Source organism: Papaver somniferum, chromosome 5 (genome assembly GCF_003573695.1).
Source record: "Papaver somniferum cultivar HN1 chromosome 5, ASM357369v1, whole genome shotgun sequence".
Classification (NCBI taxonomy): Eukaryota; Viridiplantae; Streptophyta; class Magnoliopsida; order Ranunculales; family Papaveraceae; genus Papaver; species Papaver somniferum.
The window spans coordinates 58,226,891-58,246,121 of record NC_039362.1 but is presented as its reverse complement, the minus strand read 5'-3'; the positions used below and the strand labels follow the sequence as shown (position 1 = coordinate 58,246,121).

Here is a 19,231-nt window from a genome sequence, read left to right as displayed (position 1 = left end):
TACTGTCGCTTTCATAGGTTCGTCAACCATCCCACAAGTGATTGCAGAACCTTAAAACGCATATTTAAGGAAAAGATTGAATTATGAGAGCTTAAATTAGGGACTGAAGGAGTCCACAGAGATCCTCTCCCAGTCAGAATCTGCACTCTTTCTGAACCACCTGTCAAGGAAGCAGTTCAATTCTTAATCGATCATGTTTGCGAATTGTTATATTTATCAAAAGCTCAAAGGGGAGACACGTTTAATGCATTAAACCACATCGTGTCAGTAAAGAGCTTAGTAATTTAGGAGACGCCTCATGAGCCTTCAGCAGCAGACAAAGAAATGTACGACTGGGGACTTCTCACCACAATCCATATCAAGGGAAACAAATTCAAACAAGCATTGATTGATGTCAGCACTGCTGTTAATATTATCCCTCTGAAAACTCTCAGAGCTGCTGGTATCACACGACAAGAAGCCATTCATGCTCCAGTAACAGTCACGGATCATGAAGGAACACCCAGAGATGCGTATGGACACATTACTCTCAAGGTGAACATAAACTCAGCCTGGATAGAAACGAAATTTTACATAATCCGAGAAGATTCAGGATATGATATGATCCTTGGACGTACGTGGATTCATGCTGTAAAGGTAACCCCAACACCTTCAATTGCACATTTCTCTGTTGAAGAAACCTATGACTCAGAAGAAGAAAAAGAAGATATTTCACCATTCGAGTATCTGAAGGAGGTCAAACCCCTGACAGAGCTAACACAAAAGCCTGAAGAAAATGCAAATGCTTTCATCAAAATATTTCGTACTCAGGAAAGTCTTATTCCTCCTCATGTGTCCATATCATCAGTTTTCAAATATGCTTATTTGGTCCGAGGGCTCCACTCCACCGACAACTTAGCCATTGCAAAATGTTATGAGTGGATAACCTCACCTCAACAATATTTCACTAAGTGGCTAGACGCAGAACCTCTCTGAATCGAACACCTCACTAATACAGTCATTGCTGAAATAATGGCTGAATTCGACAAACAGTATCCCAAATATTCTCCTTTGCACGAATGTCAACATGTGCCGCAAGGTTGGAAGACTTCAACAACATGGAATTCCACTGCACGAAGAATTCCAAACCAACAGAAGATATTCAGGGCACGGATGATCAAGTCTAACAAATTCTGGGAAGGAGATTTAGTTCTCAAAGCAACTAAGCGTAACTTTCATTCTGCAAAGAACTCCAACTGGGAATGACCTTTTATGATCTCTAAGTCTGTTGCTGGAAGATACTACAAATTAATCAACATGGACAGCAAGGATATTGTGGCCGTAATACACGAGAATTGGCTCAAGGCCTTTGACGTTTAAGGTTTTAGATATTCGAGGTATTGGATGTTCAAGGAACGAACACCCCAAATATTTGGCGTTTAGAATTTTCTTTCATTGTATTTCAATTCCTCCAAAATGTTTACAATACTTGCATTTAGTAATTTAAATTGAGCAATTTATCAAAATTCGGTTTACTTAAAGAAAATCTCTATCAAACCCAAAGAAAATCCTCAATCATCTACTTATCCAAAACCAATCAAAACCAAAAAAAAAAACCTCACATCTCTCAAAAGTTCAGAAGTGTTAGAGCATAACTCGGGCAACCTCGCATGCGTTGTTATCTCAAGCATGTTTGTCAATGTTAGTGATCAAAACTATGAGTCTTGATTTCTAGCCTACATAGCTAAGTCTCGTACTAGGATAGAAAGTGTAGTTGATCTCAAGAACTTCATGGCGATTCATCATACAACGACGAAGATCTATACAAGGAACCGTGGAACTTCATCAACAAAAAGGTATGTGGAGACTTGAACTTATCTATCACTCAAAAGTCTATCTATTCTATTTCCTACTTCTTATGAGACAAAAGTCGTATGCTATATAGAATAGATCATACACACTTGACATTTCGAGCTGAGCATTCATTGCTTATCTTTTATCTCGAAATCGTGTGTTGGTAAAGCGTTTCGCTTTGATCAAGTTTATCTTCACCTAGTGACGAAAGTCATGAAAAGTTTCAATCACTTTGAGAATTGCTCTGACGCGAATCGGTTTGTGAATAACGGCTACATAGCATCCTCTGAGAATGTCTCAATGATTGAAATGAGAGTTTAGATTACATAACCATGTATTCCTTGAACCGAAGTTTTCTAACTTTGTTGATCAAGAGAAATCGGGAGGATTGTGGAATTAGCTTGCCAAGTCCGCGAACCCAGTCCGCAGACTCAGTCCGCGAACCCAGTCCGCAGACTCAGTCCGCGAACCCAGTCCGCAGACTCAGTCCGCGAACTGGCAGAAGTTCTCTTTCCGAGAATTTCTGATGAGTTTGGAAAACTCAACCGATTAACTTAAATCCGCGAACTTGTTTGTAAACTTAAGAGGTTATGATCTAAAGATGTGCTCTGAACATGAAACATTAAATTACTAAGTAATGCTTTATGCAAACCGTAGCTACAATGTTCATGAGCCGATTCAATCGAACCGAATCATCTTTGTTTCAATTGTGTCTTGTGTAGTTACATAAGATCTCATAATAATTGAACAACTCTCTAACTAGTTCATTTGAGTCAATTGAACTAGTTATGGTGAAGAAGAACAAGGTTAATATGAAAGGCTCATATGGTTAACCTTTTGGGTTACTATGTTGAACCAACATACACGTACACGTTTGGTCATGGTTTTCACGAACCCAGTAAACGTTTACCCAAGTGTGTGTGACAAGCTAAGTTTTTGATCTAACGGTTGAGAAATATTAGCTTGAATCTAAATCAGGTTTTCATCTAATGGTGAACAAGGATTGCTTTATAACTAAGGAAAAACCCTTATTTGATGGCTATATAAAGGAGACATCTAGCTTTGAGCAAAACTAATCCCCACACGTCTGTGTGATACTAGTGCGCTCGCTAGAGTCGATTCTCCTTTAACCTTTGGTTTTCTTCTATAAAACCAGGTTAACGACTTAAAGACTTCATTGGAATTGTGAAGCCAGACCGATACTACTTTTATCGTAGTTGTGTGATCTGATCTTGCATCTTCTATCGTACGAGTACAATCGATTGATTGGCTTGAGATCGTGAGAGTTCTCCGATAGGCAAGATAAATAATTCACAAACATCTTCGTCTCACTGTTTGTGATTCCTCGACAAACCGCCTGTGTAGTCAGGAAGGATTGTAGAAAGGTGATTGATTAATCTAGGATGTTCTTCGGGAATATAAGACCGGATTATCAATTGGTTCCTGTTCACCTTGATTTTATATCTTAAGACGGAACAAAACCTAGGGTTTATCTGTGGGAGACAGATTTATCCTTTGATAGACTTTTCTGTGTGAGACGGATCTGTTTATTATCAAGTCTGTGATTTTGGGTTACAGCAACTCTTGGTTGTGGGTGAGATCAGCTAAGGGAATCAAGTGCGTAGTATCCTGCTGGGATCAGAGGCGTAGGAGTACAACTGTACCTTGGATCGGTGGGAGACTGATTGGGGTTCAACTATAGTCCAGTCCGAAGTTAGCTTGGAGTAGGCTAGTGTCTGTAGCAGCTTAATACAATGTGTATTCAATTGGTCCATACAGATTGCTAAGCGAAATATTGGGTGGTGTTGTTAGACCCCCGCTTTTTAAATTGGTATCAGAGAAGGCAAACACGTTAAACACCTCATAAGTCTGTGTTTGTGGCAATCTGAGTCTGTGGACTGAATATCATACGCATACCAAAATGCCTCCTAAAGCTGTCAACATTGTCAAGCGTCTCGGAAATACCTCAAAGGGTCACTCCTTAGATGATTCTTCTGAATCCCGAGGTAGGAAGACTGTTCCATCCTGTGTTGGTCATTCTTCCTCCAATGAGACTTTGGACATAATGGCAAAAGCTAAAATGGAGCTCACCAGAATTTCAAAAAATTATACAGAGTTTGTTGATCTCAAAGATCATGTACAACTCATGGATGAATTCGAAAAGTCTATTGATCGTGAACAAGTACTCTACAACATTATAGGGTCATTCTCTAAGGAAATTGAGAAACTTCTTCAAGAAAACAATATACAGCGTGAAAAGATTTGTGATCTTGAAAAGATGGTCAAAGAAGGCTCAATTAGAGAAAATTATTTGATCAAGACGCATTCATCCGATCTAGACAGACTTCGTGTTGAGAAGGAGAAACTTGAAGCATCGCTTGTCTTAGCCCATAGAAAGTGCAAATCCTTGGAAAAGGAAAACTATATTTTAAAGAAAAATTCTTCTGCACAAATTAATTCTCATGAGTTACTGTACAGAATGAAATTTTCTCCAGAAGAAGATTGTGTCAAGAAAAGTTTTCATAACTTACAATCTTCTCCGGTGGCTATGAAGTTTAAGATACAAGTACCTGTTGTTACTTCTCCTCCACGAATATGTACCTTCTGTGGAAAAGGAAATCACTATGCTATCCATTGTTTTGCTAGAAAGAAACGTGTTTCTGAACTTCACAAGTTGCTTCTTTCTACTGTCAATGGAGTAAATAGTCGGACGACTACTACAGTGAAGGTCCCTTTCACAGGAAACCATGCATCTTATAAAAATGATCTCTCTCCTAGAAATCATTACAGGACATTTGTAAATTCTCGTGCTACCAATGAAAGTATGTCATGTGCTTATAAGAACGAATCTGATAAATCTAAGTCTAGTATGTGGAGACGAATTTCGGAAAATCCCCTTGAGCCTTTTTCTAGAGGTCCTAGACTTTGTTATCAGAAAGGTATCTCCCATGTGATTCCCAGAAGGACTGCGAGACACATTCTTTTTCCTGGAAGCTGCGGTGAAAGGACAAGAAGTGCTGAGAAAAGATATCCTAGAGGAAATTATAGCTACTCTCTCAGAACCTATGGTGAAACTATGTCTCCCTCTGCTACCTAACAGCAGAATGTTTTATCCTTGTGTCTAACTTGAGAGATACAAGGATGAGGATTTGAGAGATGCTCAAGTATTGTGCTATATTTTCTCTAGGTTGTATATCCCTTGTTGTAATGCTCTTCTCTAGTCTGAGTTTCCTTTTGTCACTTTGATCTTTTGGGATGGTGGACGTTTTGGAAGCTCCACAGTATCTTTCTTTAGGGCCATTTTTGGTCGGCCCACGAACGCCCGTATCTCCTCAAGGAAATCTAGGGTTTCTGGCCAGGGTTTTCACGAACATATATAAATCTTATATGTGTTTCTTTTTTCTTCAGAAAAGAGCTCGATGGAAATTGTTCTCAAAGAAGAAATTAAACCTATGGTTGAGGATGATCTCAAAGGATGTGATTCTGGTCAAGATTTTATACGGAAGAAGATGCTTGAAAGAAAAGAGTATAACACTTGGATTGGTGAATCTGTCAAGGATCTGATTCGTGTTCAAAATGAAGTTAAGAACGAACTGGTTAACCTTCAATTGCAAATAAACCAGCTTATTGATGGACAGGCGAAAATCAATGATACTCAGAATATCTTGATCATAAATCATAAGAAAGTTATCCTTGACTGTGCAAAGGCTCGTCATTATGCTCACAATATTGATCGAAAGTCAACGTTCTAACTTTTGAACATAGTGTCTCTACGGTCAACAAGGTCAAGGATATCAGTGACTCCTACTTTGATGGACCATTTCAGAGGTATGAAATCATCAAGGAAAACTAAGTTTTAGATGCTTAGTATGTCTTCTTTTTGGATTAGTTGGAAGAATAACTAGTGCTTTCAATAGCGATGATTGTGACTACACATAGTTATTTTGTTTTCATCTTCTTATGTTATTTTTTAGGTTTATTGGTTATTAAATTCTAAAAAATATTTGGAGGATGATTTTATTGCAGTATTGATCTTTATGATTTTGTGATATTGCAATTTGTTTATGGGATATGTATTGTTTGCGTCCGTGAACTTGAAGGTCCCATATTGCGGTCAAAAGTAAAGTCGTTCATGAATTAGTATTCGTATTGATGAAAGGACGAATGGACTTTTGAAAAATACAAAATTTATGCCTATGCAATCATGTATTTGGTGGAAAATAGGATAAAATATTTTGTTTGACAAGGATAAAGTCTATTATGTCGTTATGATGGAAAATAGAATAGATTCTTGTATGTTATCCACGGTATTGATCTTCATTGATCCATCCTGTTATGTTTTACCGTTAAGGCTCCAATGTGTGTCTTATGTTGATCACCTTACAACCAAGTCGATTTACCTTGGCTTTGTTGGTTGTTCCATAAGATACTATATGTTGAGCATTAGGAACTAAATTAATCAACCAGTTTGGTTATTTAGTTTGTACTCCATAAGTTTTATTTCATATGTCGAGTACATGTACGGTTAAGGTTGTCATATTCCATGATGAACTTAGTCGGGGTTCCATAAGTTCTCTTATGTTGAGCCAAAAAATAATTGGGTTCCATAAGTTCTCTTATGTTGAGCCAAAAAATAATTAAATTGATTACTTTGGTGATTAGTTTGATTGTTTGTTTTCCAGTTAGATTAATTATAGGTTCTCTTGTAATTAATCTAGTTGAGTTTTCATATTTATTCCACAAATTCTTGTGTTGAGTATATGAAAGGCTACACTATCATGTTCTATTGGTTAATGTAGTCGTATATTCCGTAAGGTTTTCCTTATGTTGAATATGTGAATGATTAAGTTAGTCATCTCCGTATGATTACCTTAGTCATAGCTCCGTAAGTTTACTTATGTTGAGCACCTTCAATTAAATTGATCACTTTTGTGGTTTGATTTAGTTGCGCATTCCAATTGAATTAATCATGGGTTTACTTGTGATTAATTTGGTCGAGTTTTGGATATAAAAATTCATTCCTATGGTTTTTGGTGTCCAAATTAAAAATCCTTCTTTTCTTTCGAAATTAAGGTCGCTCTTGTTGTTCTTTCGGGAATGACATCAAATGGGGGAGAGTTCTTTTGAACTTGTGCTTAATGGTAATATCTTGCGGGGTGTGCGGCTGTGGAATTTTATAGGGGTTATCTTGTATCTTAAAACTCCTTGATGAATGCATTTAGCTTCGGCTTTATGATTGCATCTAAATTAAATTGGTATGTATTTTTCTTTTAGTCTATGAAATGTCTCTTGTGGAAATTTCATTATGATCCCGTTCTTGTACCTTTTCCAATTATATCGACAAAAAGGGGGAGAAATAATGTAGTTCACACTACAAATACATATGGTTTTCGGATCATTGTGTAAGGGGGAGTGGTTTCCATGATCGATATGGAGAATTGACTAAGGGGGAGTGATACATATCACCGTAGTATTATTGTTAAAGTCGTGATACAATTGGACTTTGATGTTACATAATAATACTATGACATTGTATAATGATGATCGAGAATCTCGATTTCTCTTATTGTTATATCTACGGATCTTCAACAACGGTGATGCTAAACTTACAACCTTTGGGATCATTGGAGTACTTGGAAGGACGAAGATTTCAGGGAACGTTGAAGATTAGACTATGGAATAGGAGCCACTAAAGTTTATCTTTTTTGTATTACATATGTATTATTAATTTTGTCACTAAAATTGACAAAGGGGGAGATTGTTAGAGCATAGCTCGTTCGACCTCGCATGCGTTGCTATCTCAAGCATGTTTGTCAATGTTAGTGATCAAAACTATGAGTCTTGATTTCTAGCCTACATAGCTAAGTCTCGGACTAGGATAGAAAAGTGTAGTTGAGCTCAAGGACTTCATGGAGATTCATCATACAACGATGAATATCTATACAAGGAACCGTGTAACTTCATCAACAAAAAGGTATGTGGAGACTTGAACTTATCTATCACTTAAAAGTCTATCTATTCTATATCCTACTTCTTATGAGACAAAAGTCGTATGCTATATAGACTAGATCATACACACTTGACATTTAGAGCTGAGCATTCATTTCTTATCTTTTATCTCGAAATCGTGTGTTGGTAAAGCATTTCGCTTTGATCAAGTTTATCTTCACCTAGTGACGAAAGTCATGAAAAGTTTCAATCACTTTGAGAATTGCTCTGACATGAATCGGTCTGTGAATAACGGCTACATAGCGTCCTCTGAGAATGTCTCAATGATTGAAATGAGAGTTTAGATTACATAACCATGTATACCTTGAACCGAAGTTTTCGAACTTTGTTGATCAAGAAAAATCGGGAGGATTGTGGAATTGGCTTGCCAAGTCCGCGAACCCAGTCCGCAGACTCAGTTCGCGAACTGTCGGAATTTCTCGACCGAGAATTTCTGCTGGATTTTCCAAAACTCGTTTGTGTGCTAAGTCCGCGAACTGGCGAAAATTCTCTTTCCGAGAATTTCTGCTGAGTTTGGAAAACTCAACCGATTAACTTAAGTCCGCGAACTTGTTTGTGAACTTAAGAGGTTATGATCTAAAGATGTGCTCTGAACATGAAACATTAAATTACTAAGGAATGCTTTATGCAAACCGTGGCTATAATGTTCATGAGCCGATTCAATCGAATCAAATCATCTTTGTTTCAATTGTGTCTTGTGTAGTTACATAAGATCTCATAGCAATTGAACAACTCTCTAACTAGTTCATTTGAGTCAATTGAACTAGTTATGGTGAAGAAGAACAAGCTTAATATGAAATGCTCATATGGTTAACCTTTTGGGTTACTATGTTGAACCAACATACACGTACACATTTTGGCATGGTTTTCACGAACCCAGTAAACGTTTACCCAAGTGTGTGAGACAAGCTAAGTTTTCGATCTAACAATTGAGAAATATTAGCTTGAATCTAAATCAGGTTTTCATCTAACGGTGAATAAGGATTTCTTTGTAACTAAGGCAAAACCCTGATTTGAAGGTTATATAAATGAGACATCTAGCTTTGATCAAAAGTAATCCCCACATGTATGTGTGATACTAGTGCGCTCGCTAGAGTCGATTCTCCTTTAACCTTTGGTTTTCTTCTCTAAAACCAGGTTAACGACTTAAAGACTTCATTGGGATTGTGAAGCCAGACCGATACTACTTTTATCATAGTTGTGTGATCTGATCTTGCATCTTCTATCGTACGAGTACAATCTATTGATTGACTTGAGATCGTGAGAGTTCTCCAATATGCAAGATAAAGAAGTCACAAACATCTTCGTCTCACTGTTTATGATTCCTCGACAAACCGCCTGTGTAGTCGGGAAGGATTGTAAAGAGGTGATTGATTAATCTAGGCTGTTCTTCGGGAATATAAGACCGGATTATCAATTGGTTCCTGTTCACTTTGATTTTATATCTTAAGATGGAACAAAACCTAGGGTTTATCTGTGGGAGACAGATTTATCCTTTGATAGACTTTTCTCTGTGAGACAGATCTGTTTATTATCAAGTCTGTGATTTTGGGTCACAACAACTCTTGGTTGTGGGTGAGATCAGCTAAGGGAATCAAGTGCATAGTATCCTGCTGGGATCAGAGGCGTAGGAGTAAAACTGCACCTTGGATCGGTGGGAGACTGATTGGGATTCAATTATAGTCCAGTTCGAAGTTATCTTGGAGTAGGCTAATGTCTGTAGCGGCTTAATACAGTCTATTCAATCTGGACTAGGTCCCGGGGTTTTTCTGCATTTGCGGTTTCCTCGTTAACAAAATTTCTGGTGTCTGTGTTATTTCTTTTCTGCATTATATTTTATATAATTTAAATAATACAGGTTGTGTGTTCGTGATCATCAATTGGAAATCCAACCTTTGGTTTTTGATTGATATTGATTGATCCTTGGATATTGGTCTTTGGTACCGTCCAAGTATTCCTTGTGTTTTGATTAGGACTCGCTGATTTCTATTAGCTTGAGTAATATCAAAAACAAGAGAGATATATTAACTCCTTTAGATACTTTTATCTAGATTGAGTCTGATTGTCTAGTTGATTCTCTAGCAAAGTATTTCGGATTTAGTCCATACAGATTGTTAAGCAAAATATTGGGTGGTGTTGTTAGACCCTCGCTTTTTCAAGAAGTTCAGGAGATTATGAAAAGAAATCAAAGAAAATCAGCAAAGAAAGACTTTTGCTCCTCTGCATCCTTCAAGACTTGTAAATCCGCCTTCTCCATATTCAACTCTTCAGTAAGCCTGGTAATCTTGTCTTCGTTCTCCATCATAGCGTCACTGGGAAAGGGTATGTTATTCTCACATGACCCCTTAATAGCATTTATCTTCTTACGAAGCCACTTCACGTTAAAGCCAAGTCTTTCAGAATTCTCCAAGTTGAACTCCCAATCAAAGAGTACATATGGAGTGACAGTATTTCTGGCCGTAGCGCATATATCACTTACAACATGCAAGATAACACTTACTTGCATTGTTAAAGAATAAGCACGCTTGGGACCTCTGGTAACGATGATGTGACCAATTTTTTTCCATATCTTCTCGTACAAACCGGCATATCCAATAGGAACGCTGAATCCACCAACCAGTTCGTGATATGGGAGTGACACATCAAATGGAGGGTCAAAAAAATCCCTGCACTCGGGTATTCATACACTACTATACGATTCTCGATTACTGGAGCAACTTTCACGGTCAGGGAAACGGTTTCTTTAGTTTCTTCCGCTCGTGGTTCAGCTTCTTCCGCTACTGAAGCAACAACTATTGAAGTCTCAACATCAGTGATAACCCTTGTTAGGGAACCGTGAGTTTCCTATGTTAGGTCCGCTTCCATATTGGGTGGATATCCTAATTGGAGTAGGAAATATATTAGGAAAGAGTTTAGTTTCCTAGTTGGAGACTAATACTTTGTGACCAAGTTTGTATTCTCTATATATAGTGCTAGAATTGTAGAGTTGTAGATAATACAACATCTAAAAGTGGTAAATCCTTGTGCTTAGGATTTTAGTCTCTTTGTTAGGGAGGATCGTGTGCTACCGTTAAGGTCAATATCGGTGGAGAGAAAAACTTGTAGAGAGAGGATTTTGGTGTTCTAGGGTTTTGGGTTTGGGGCTTTGCCCTAAACCAAGTTTCTAGTGTTTCCATGTTTCTCCTCTGTTACTAGCAGTTGTGAAGACGGTATAGAAGAGAATACATGAGGCTGGTTTGAAGAATGGTTAGAGAATTGGTTTCTATGGTTTCTTCGATGGCGTTCTCGAGTATGTCTTGTTAACTCTTTGGGTCTTGTCTTGGGTTGCGGAAATAGCATGTAATGGTCTTTGATTAATGGAAGTTTTTCTGGTGGTGTTGGCCGTGGATGTATCCTGTAAATGTGAACCACATATATCTTGTGTTGTGGTTGTCTGCTTGTTTATCTTCTGTCTATTTCTTATTATTTCTCCCATGTTTGGTTCAAATCACCAATTGCCCTTTGTGATCCTGATTTCCGCTGCGCTAGGGTGCCAATTTTCCCAACAACCCTCTAATGGACTTGAAGTGCAGAGATGTTTGTCTCTTCATCAATAACCCCAGGGTTTCTCGAGTTATCATTATTAGCTCCTTCATTCTCAACTTCGGTATTTGACACCTAATACGAAGATTACATGAGATTAGGATCATCCAAACATGAAACCGAAGGAAATCATAAAATTTGGCATGTAAGTGAACTGATTATACTTAAGTTCTTCATTTTACATGCTAGATATCATCAAATAATGTGAAATTCACAAAAACACGTTTTACAACAAGCTCGTCTGAGAAGATTTTACACTACCCTGTACAAAAAAACAAACTGGGAGCGATTGGTGAAGAATATAAGGCTGAGTTATATACCATTCTCTTCTTATGGATGTTATCTACAACATATCAAAATTTCATAACAATCGGATGAACGAGCAAAATGATGTGGTCAAAACATTGGACTACATGACAGTTGAAAATTTTCTGGAAGTTTACTGTTTCGCTGATTTCAGCCCCTAAACGTGCTCAAAACTCTAAAAGATTCTTTGATAAATCTTGGAAATTTCCTGGGAATAAGGATGCATGGTTATATTGCGAAAATCCGACATTGTATGAAGATTCTACAGCGTTTTCGCTAAAAGACTGAATTCTGAAATTTCTGGTGACGCATTTCGACAAAACTTTTGTGTATCCACATGAATTCTCATTTATTCATTCATTCATAAATCAAGAAATTTATGCTTCTATGGATAAATTCAATAAAAATACTTACTTGGGTGGACTCCGAAGTGTTCAAGGACCCTGGATTGCCCGTATCAATATCAAGAGCACCATTGCTTTCGTTCGGTTTTGAGCTCTGGGAATTTTCTTTATCGCCATTTTCCGAAAATGAACGAACATCACCAGTACCCTCCACTTCCATGGCGACATCCTCCTGGATATATTTTCAACAATTATCATTTATGTCTACAAAGCATCATAATTGGTTATACGAAGAAATACTTACGGCCTCTTCTTCACTCAAGCCAGAAACTGTTTGCCCAGCGACAGAGAACTTAAGACCGTCAATACTTGATGGAGTAAAATTCTGTAACAAAGTAACAAACATTGGTTTTGCGATCCTAATTACACGGATAAGAAGAAGTCATGATGAAAGAAATATTGACAACTCACCAAAGAAATCACTGGAGACTTTATGGTGTTAGGTAACATCTTATAATTCTTATTCCTGCCTTCTCCACCATGAATAGTTGCTTCATTTTATGAGAGGTATAAATCGATTCGAGGTCTTACGTTACGACCGTCCTGTGGAAAATTTTGATGCAATAATCAAAACACAATTATCTATAATTTTATGAAAATTACACAAAAAATACTTACTTGTGAACATCCTGGAGATGTTTTCCGTTTATCATCACCAGGGAAATGCTTCAGTCTTGGTCGAGTAGCAATCATCTCAGCAGAAGGAGGCTCCTTCACCAAAGGTTGATCAACGGTCACGAAATCGAGTAAACGCCCGAGTTGTTGATCCCAAAAGTTTATTTAACCCGGAGTTACATATGTAATTCGCTCAGAGCTAGGAAACCAGTATTCACTTCCTTCCACATTTGTGCGGTCTAAACGGGTCACGAGCTGTTTAACCGATGGTTTCCTTCTTCGAAAAGTCGGAACACACTGATATACCCATTTGCCGATCTGCTCTATCAATATTGTATTCTTCCACAAAGAATTCGCAATGTATTATTGATATCAGGTGACCAGGAGTGCAACTCAACATAAAAAACCTCTCGCCGTCACTCAAATCAGCACCAAATTTCAAAGTCATACTCTCTTCAGCATTGAAAGTTGTCAACTGAGAAATATAAGAAGGAACTGACACCCATGGGCGAAATTTGAATTCAGATTTACGGTCTAACACATCAATGAAGCGAGTCTTGAGTCGAGGTTGCTTTGTGGACCAGCGCATGATCCTGGCATTGGTCTTCTCAGAGAAAACATGGCGAGCATCATCGTTCAATCCTTGCAAGATGGTACGTGGAACGGGTGCATAATTCTTGAAACGTTCCCACATCAAAGCTTGAAGAAACATTGTATTGGGATAGCATTCAATCTTCATAAAACCATTCGAGATGCTGGAGTCTATAGTCAAAGAGTCTAAGTTAGAGTACAAAGAACCCAAGAACAGACTACCTATTGGGATTTGCTCACCCTGAGCCATTTCAATTGCAAAAGGAATCACGAACGACTTCAACAAATTTCCAGTATCTTCAAATACATCTCTGGACAGCCATAAACACAAGAAAGCAGCAATAGATAACGTATCGTCAACATGCCACTCCAGATGAGTATCTCTCGGCCACCAATGTATTAACCGATGAGCATAACAACCTTTGTCGCCGGATGCCTTATTGATCTCCTCCATTGCGGATGTCAAGATGTTAGAGATTGCAGTTTCCTCTAAGGAAGAAAGACCTTCAGAAAGGTTACCCGTGATTGGAAGATGCAATAAAGAAACTACATCTTCTAAGGTAATGGTAAACTCTCCCCATCTGCATATTAAGGAGTGAGTTGGAATACACCAACGATCAAGTACATCTACCATACCTCGCGCATCATGAAAAATGAACAAGTCCCCAGAAGCTTGGATAGCCCGTATTATTTGTGCATCGTGCAGCTTGGCTCGAACACGAGGAAAACCCAGCATATACCTCGCCCATCCAGGAAACTTTTCTAAAGGCCTCGAGTAAGCTTGAATTCAATGATTGACGCAGAAAAATATCCTCGTTCAAGACAGAACCAAATGGCTGCCTGAGGAGTCACCATCAGAAGACGAAATGTTGGAGTACTGAGACGCTTTTCAGGCCCTTGATCCACAAAGAACGCATCCTTTATGTTTGGAACATTCTTGATTCCAGGTGTTTCATATTCTTCTTCGCCAATGAAAATCTCATCCATGCATGTATCATCTCTGGAGGCATCATTATCTATGCATGTATCATCTCTGGAGGCATCATTAGCTTGGGAATCAGTCATCCTTGCGAAATAGCTGTAAGTTTCACATAACATTCTACTTCAGTATATCATCCATACGAAATGCAAACTTCGACAAGATGACGGAATTATGCACATGGAAAAACATCTACGAAAATGGTAATTCTTAACTCTTACCTTTTTACAATTCCACTAACAGTAGTGATTGTGATGCAAGAGTTAACACTTCAAAACTCGTTCGTTTCTTCGAAGTCTACAAAAAACGAGCGAAACTCAAGTTTTCATAAAATCATAAACACTTATACCGTGTGAACAATCACCATAAAATTATGAAAACTAAACAATATTTCATCATAGATAATTGTTTACTTTAAATATTACTCAAAACCATCTTTGATTTTCAAAATATATATTTAATATCTACATTATAAAAAGAAGTGGTGTGTGTGTAGCCTTACAAATCCGACCATCGATTTCGTCATCCCACGATGGAGATCGATCGGTTATATGTCCTATATAGACGTCCGTTCGATCCCTTGGATTCCTAATAAAAATATGATTCTAAATATTATTTAACGGCGTCGGATCCTTGGATTTCTTAATTTGACTGCAGCGTCGGATTTCCTAATTTGACAAAGTTTCCGTTAATATAGGCTAACACTAAGTAGATGTATTTATAGAACAGAAGAGCATCATTCTTTAACGGTTTCACCAACAGATGGTCTTCTATCTATAGTTCTTCCCCTCCATTAACGACTTCTAATTCTTAACTTCGTCTCTCTATATCATAATAATACTGAGTTATTAATACTAAGTTATTATTATGGATGATTTAAAGGATGGATACGGTGAAATAAAAGAAAATAGAGTTGATGATTTAAAAAAAAAATTGGTCTAAAGAGGAAAGGAGAAGAAAGAAAACCTAATAGAGGAAGAGGAGTGAATTGGGTAAGAGGTTTTATGTTTAATGCAACCAAATATCTCCTTACTAATACATCTTCACGGAAAACATATGGCTAAGGGTCTGTTTGGATTATGTTTGGTGGATGACCCTCCATGAAGATTATTCGTATACACCAGATATACTCTGGTCCATCGAACGTTCAGTCATCCAATAAGCATAATAATTTGTACCATAACTTTCTCAAGAAAATTTAAGTTAGCCTCAACTAATCTAAAAGCTATTTTTAAAAAAACAAATAAAATAAAAAACATGGTAAAGATTTATGTGCGAGATTTAAGTGTCACAACCCCGACCAACAAAACATTAGGGAATGTTTAAGGGCCACGGTCGGGGCTGTAAACCCCGGCTAATTTGACATGACCAACAAAATACTATAGTATCCTCAAGGGACCAGGCTAATTTGACCCGATCAACAAAATACTATGGTATCCTCAATGGACCACGGCCGGGGCTGTAAGCCCCGACTAATTTGACACAACCACAAATACTAGGGACGCAAGTCCGAACTAACTTATAAGCTCGATGTTTGACCGTTATAATCTAATTAGTTTTGCAAATGACTAAAAAAGATTTTGGTAGAATACTAACCAGCCGATCAAACAACAAAACGAAAACGAAAAAGGTTGAGCCCCAGCCGTAGGCCGGGGTGATACCTAGTCTATATTATAAAAAAAAATGCCCTCTGTATAGCCTGTTGAATCCGACCATCGGTTTCTTCATCCCACGGCTGGAATCCATCGGTTATGTTTTATATATAAAAACATATAGCCGTCCGTCGGATCGTTTATATAAAAACATATAGATATACACGTCCGTGGGATCGTTGGTTTCCTAATTTTAGGAGGTTTCCGTTAATACAGTGGTTTCCTAATGCTCTCCGCTTGGTTTGGTGCATAAAAAGAGCCTTGGTGAGCTATTCGTTTCAATTGGGAATATTCTCTCGGTTTCCTGCTTCTGCTCCTGGTTCTCTAGAATTCTAGCCCTAGGAATTTTCTTATTGATTTTGTCCTGATTGCTTTGTCCGATTGATTTTTGAGGTTGATGCTCGACTCTCTCGAAACCCTGGCACTCGAGACTGATCATGCAGGTGTGTACCCTAATACTGAATCCTTTGATTGTTAACTTTGTTCAGTTTTTATTAGCCAAAAATTTCAGACTCGATGTTATTGTTGAGATTATACAGTTGGAAGAACAAGTAGCTGCTGATGATGGTGATGGGTTATGACGAAACTATGGTTTCTCTTTCCCATTCACACAGTATTCCTCTTTCGCACATAACCATCATCTTCTTCCTTTTTTTTTCCTCTCTAACCTTGCGAAAATCTTATTGCTTTCTAACCTATTCACATGTATTTGTAATCTCTAATGTTAATATGTTCATATTTTTTTGTTATTATTAATTTCTACTGTTATTAATTTAAACTGGAACCAATTTTTGGTATTAGTAATTGGTTTTTGTAATGCTTGCAGCTTGCAGGGTTGTCTTCCATGATAAGAGATCTCTAATACTCTTGGTATGTTTAATGTTAGGCAAAAAAACATAAGCAATCAAAGGGGTATACTGATTATAGTCACTGAATTGTTTAGTAGGTTGGTTCCCCTTTATTACATAGATTTTATAGATAAGCTAGGGATTAAGTGACCACATGATAAATTTTAGTTTGGTACCTTTTTCTGTTGTTGTTAATGGTCTGTAGCTTATACTGTTAGGTGCCGTTCATGGAGTGATCATACTATGTCTTTTTTTCAATTTTAGTTTCTGCTATCTACAAATCAGACTTCCAAATTTTTTAATATGTGATTACTCTACCAATTAAGCTATATTGATGGTTTTGCTGTTTGCGCATTCTTAGTAGCTTGAAGCAAGAGTTAAGGGGTCAGGATGGTAGAGAATTTGGTCATTCAACTGGGTCGACTGAATTCATGCCCAAGATAGAATCTATCACAATGGTTGCAATAAAATTGTAGGAAGACCGAAAGAATGTATAACAAATCTCATAACTGATGCCATGGTTTGATGGTTTTGCCACAGTTTCTTTATTAAGTGATTTAGCTTGCCAGTTATTTATCATTGACTGATGGTTTCTTTTTGTATGCAGACCTATGTGATACTAGAAACTCCAAGAGCGGCCAATGAATAAAAGAAAGATGAAAGGCAGGTAATTAGAGATATGTCCCTGCCCAACCACCAGAATGTATCAGCAATGCTTCATTGTTAGCAGCTGCACAAAACAGTTTAGCCGTAAAGATACTTAGAAAAGGAAGAGATGTCCCTAATGGACCAGTTATTGACAACAAAAATGAACCGTCAAAAAGGATGGGAGAGAATGGTTCTCTAAATTATAGTCACCACTGAGTGCATGAAAGGAGATAAGTATTCATGGACCGTCGACGCTGCCATGGACTGGTAATTGTGCCTCTGTTGCCTTACTCTATCAGCATTCCCAAAGACAAAAGAGTATTTATTATTTCAATTCGCTAAATATAGTTTCGACGGCAGGACTTAGACTATTCTTAGTCGTCAAAACCAGATATCTTGCAATGAGTTCAATTTGAAAGCCGTTAGTCAGCTGGGTGTCCCTTGGAGCATCAATATGCAGCCCAAGTTTCTGATTCTGTCCCTAGGTAATGTTCTGGCTCCTCTAATTAGGTGTAACTTCGCTTCCTAGGCATGTGTCTATATATTTTCTACCATGAAAGAAATCTTCTACCCTGATAGAAAATCTTGCATAGTTGCAATTGAAGTTGGATGCATATCATGAATAATCTTACATTCTGCTTCCAAAAAGAAGAAAAAAAAAAACTTAGATTTTTGGCGAAGGTGCTTATTCTTCTTACATTTCCGGGTAATAGTGCATCAAAATATTGGTTATTCAAGAGACCATCTCCAAGTCCGGGCTCCTGTTGAGTGAATCTATAAGTTATAACATGGTGTAAGAAATGGTTTATGGTTTGTAAATTTTGGTTCACACATATTACTGTGTTGTTGTGTTCTTAAAAGTTCACTTAGCTAAATAAATGTTCTAAATAATTAAGTTATCATTTTTTCCGGACAATGCCGGAGTACTTTTTATTGAGGGTTGTAAAAAGTTTCTTTTGCTTTTATTACTATTCCTTTGCCTGATTCGTTGGAATCATAATCTTTTTGCTAAGATCACATTTAAATTTATAATTGTCTAAATAGTCTGCCGCTCTGCCAGAAGTAGCAAAGACCTGGAAAGCAAAAAGACACCTTACATTATGCAAGACTGCTAATAGGGTGTCCCAAATTGCTTGGGGGTGTATCAAAATACACATAGGATAATATAGCCATTGCCTTTGGGTTGGTACATCCCCAAGCAAATTCGCACCCCCCATTAGCTGCGGTTTATGATATTTGCTTTTGGTGGCTAACTCTTAACATGGCAAAGGCCAGTTACACGATAACTAAAGCCAACGGCTTACAGTATAACATCTATGCGGTAGCCATTAATTCTAAGAGCGGCTAATTTTAGGTGCGTTGTAACCAAGTATCCTAATTATAATTAGATTTCCTATTCTAACTTAATTTCTTAATTAAATCGGTACGCGAGTTATAACCCCAAAAGTGTCACTATCCATATACAAAAACTCCAACAAAACAAATTGTTCACAAAAACCCCATTTAATATAAACTGTCTATATTATCCTTCTAATTTAAATCACCCCAACAAAAATAAAAATCAACCACACTTTAATTCTTATTATATTGTCACCCCCAACAAGAAATAAACAACCACCAATAAGCACTGCCGCCATCGATAACCACCGCCACCACTTCCGACCACCGTCGTCGCCACCGACCACCACCGCTCCACCGCCGCCACCATTGACCACCTCCGCCGCCGCCACTGACCACTACCGCCGCCGCCGCCACCGACCACCA

The 19,231-nt window shown here is 37.8% G+C and overlaps 1 long non-coding RNA gene across 1 annotated transcript; it reads left to right on the top strand.

Annotated features, from left to right (window-relative positions):
• Positions 1-16,420: 16,420 nt before the first annotated feature.
• LOC113281650 lies at positions 16,421-18,451 on the top strand. The gene is made up of 2 exons (XR_003326296.1): positions 16,421-17,734; positions 17,828-18,451. It is a non-coding gene; the product is annotated as an uncharacterized LOC113281650 (long non-coding RNA).
• Positions 18,452-19,231: the final 780 nt, after the last annotated feature.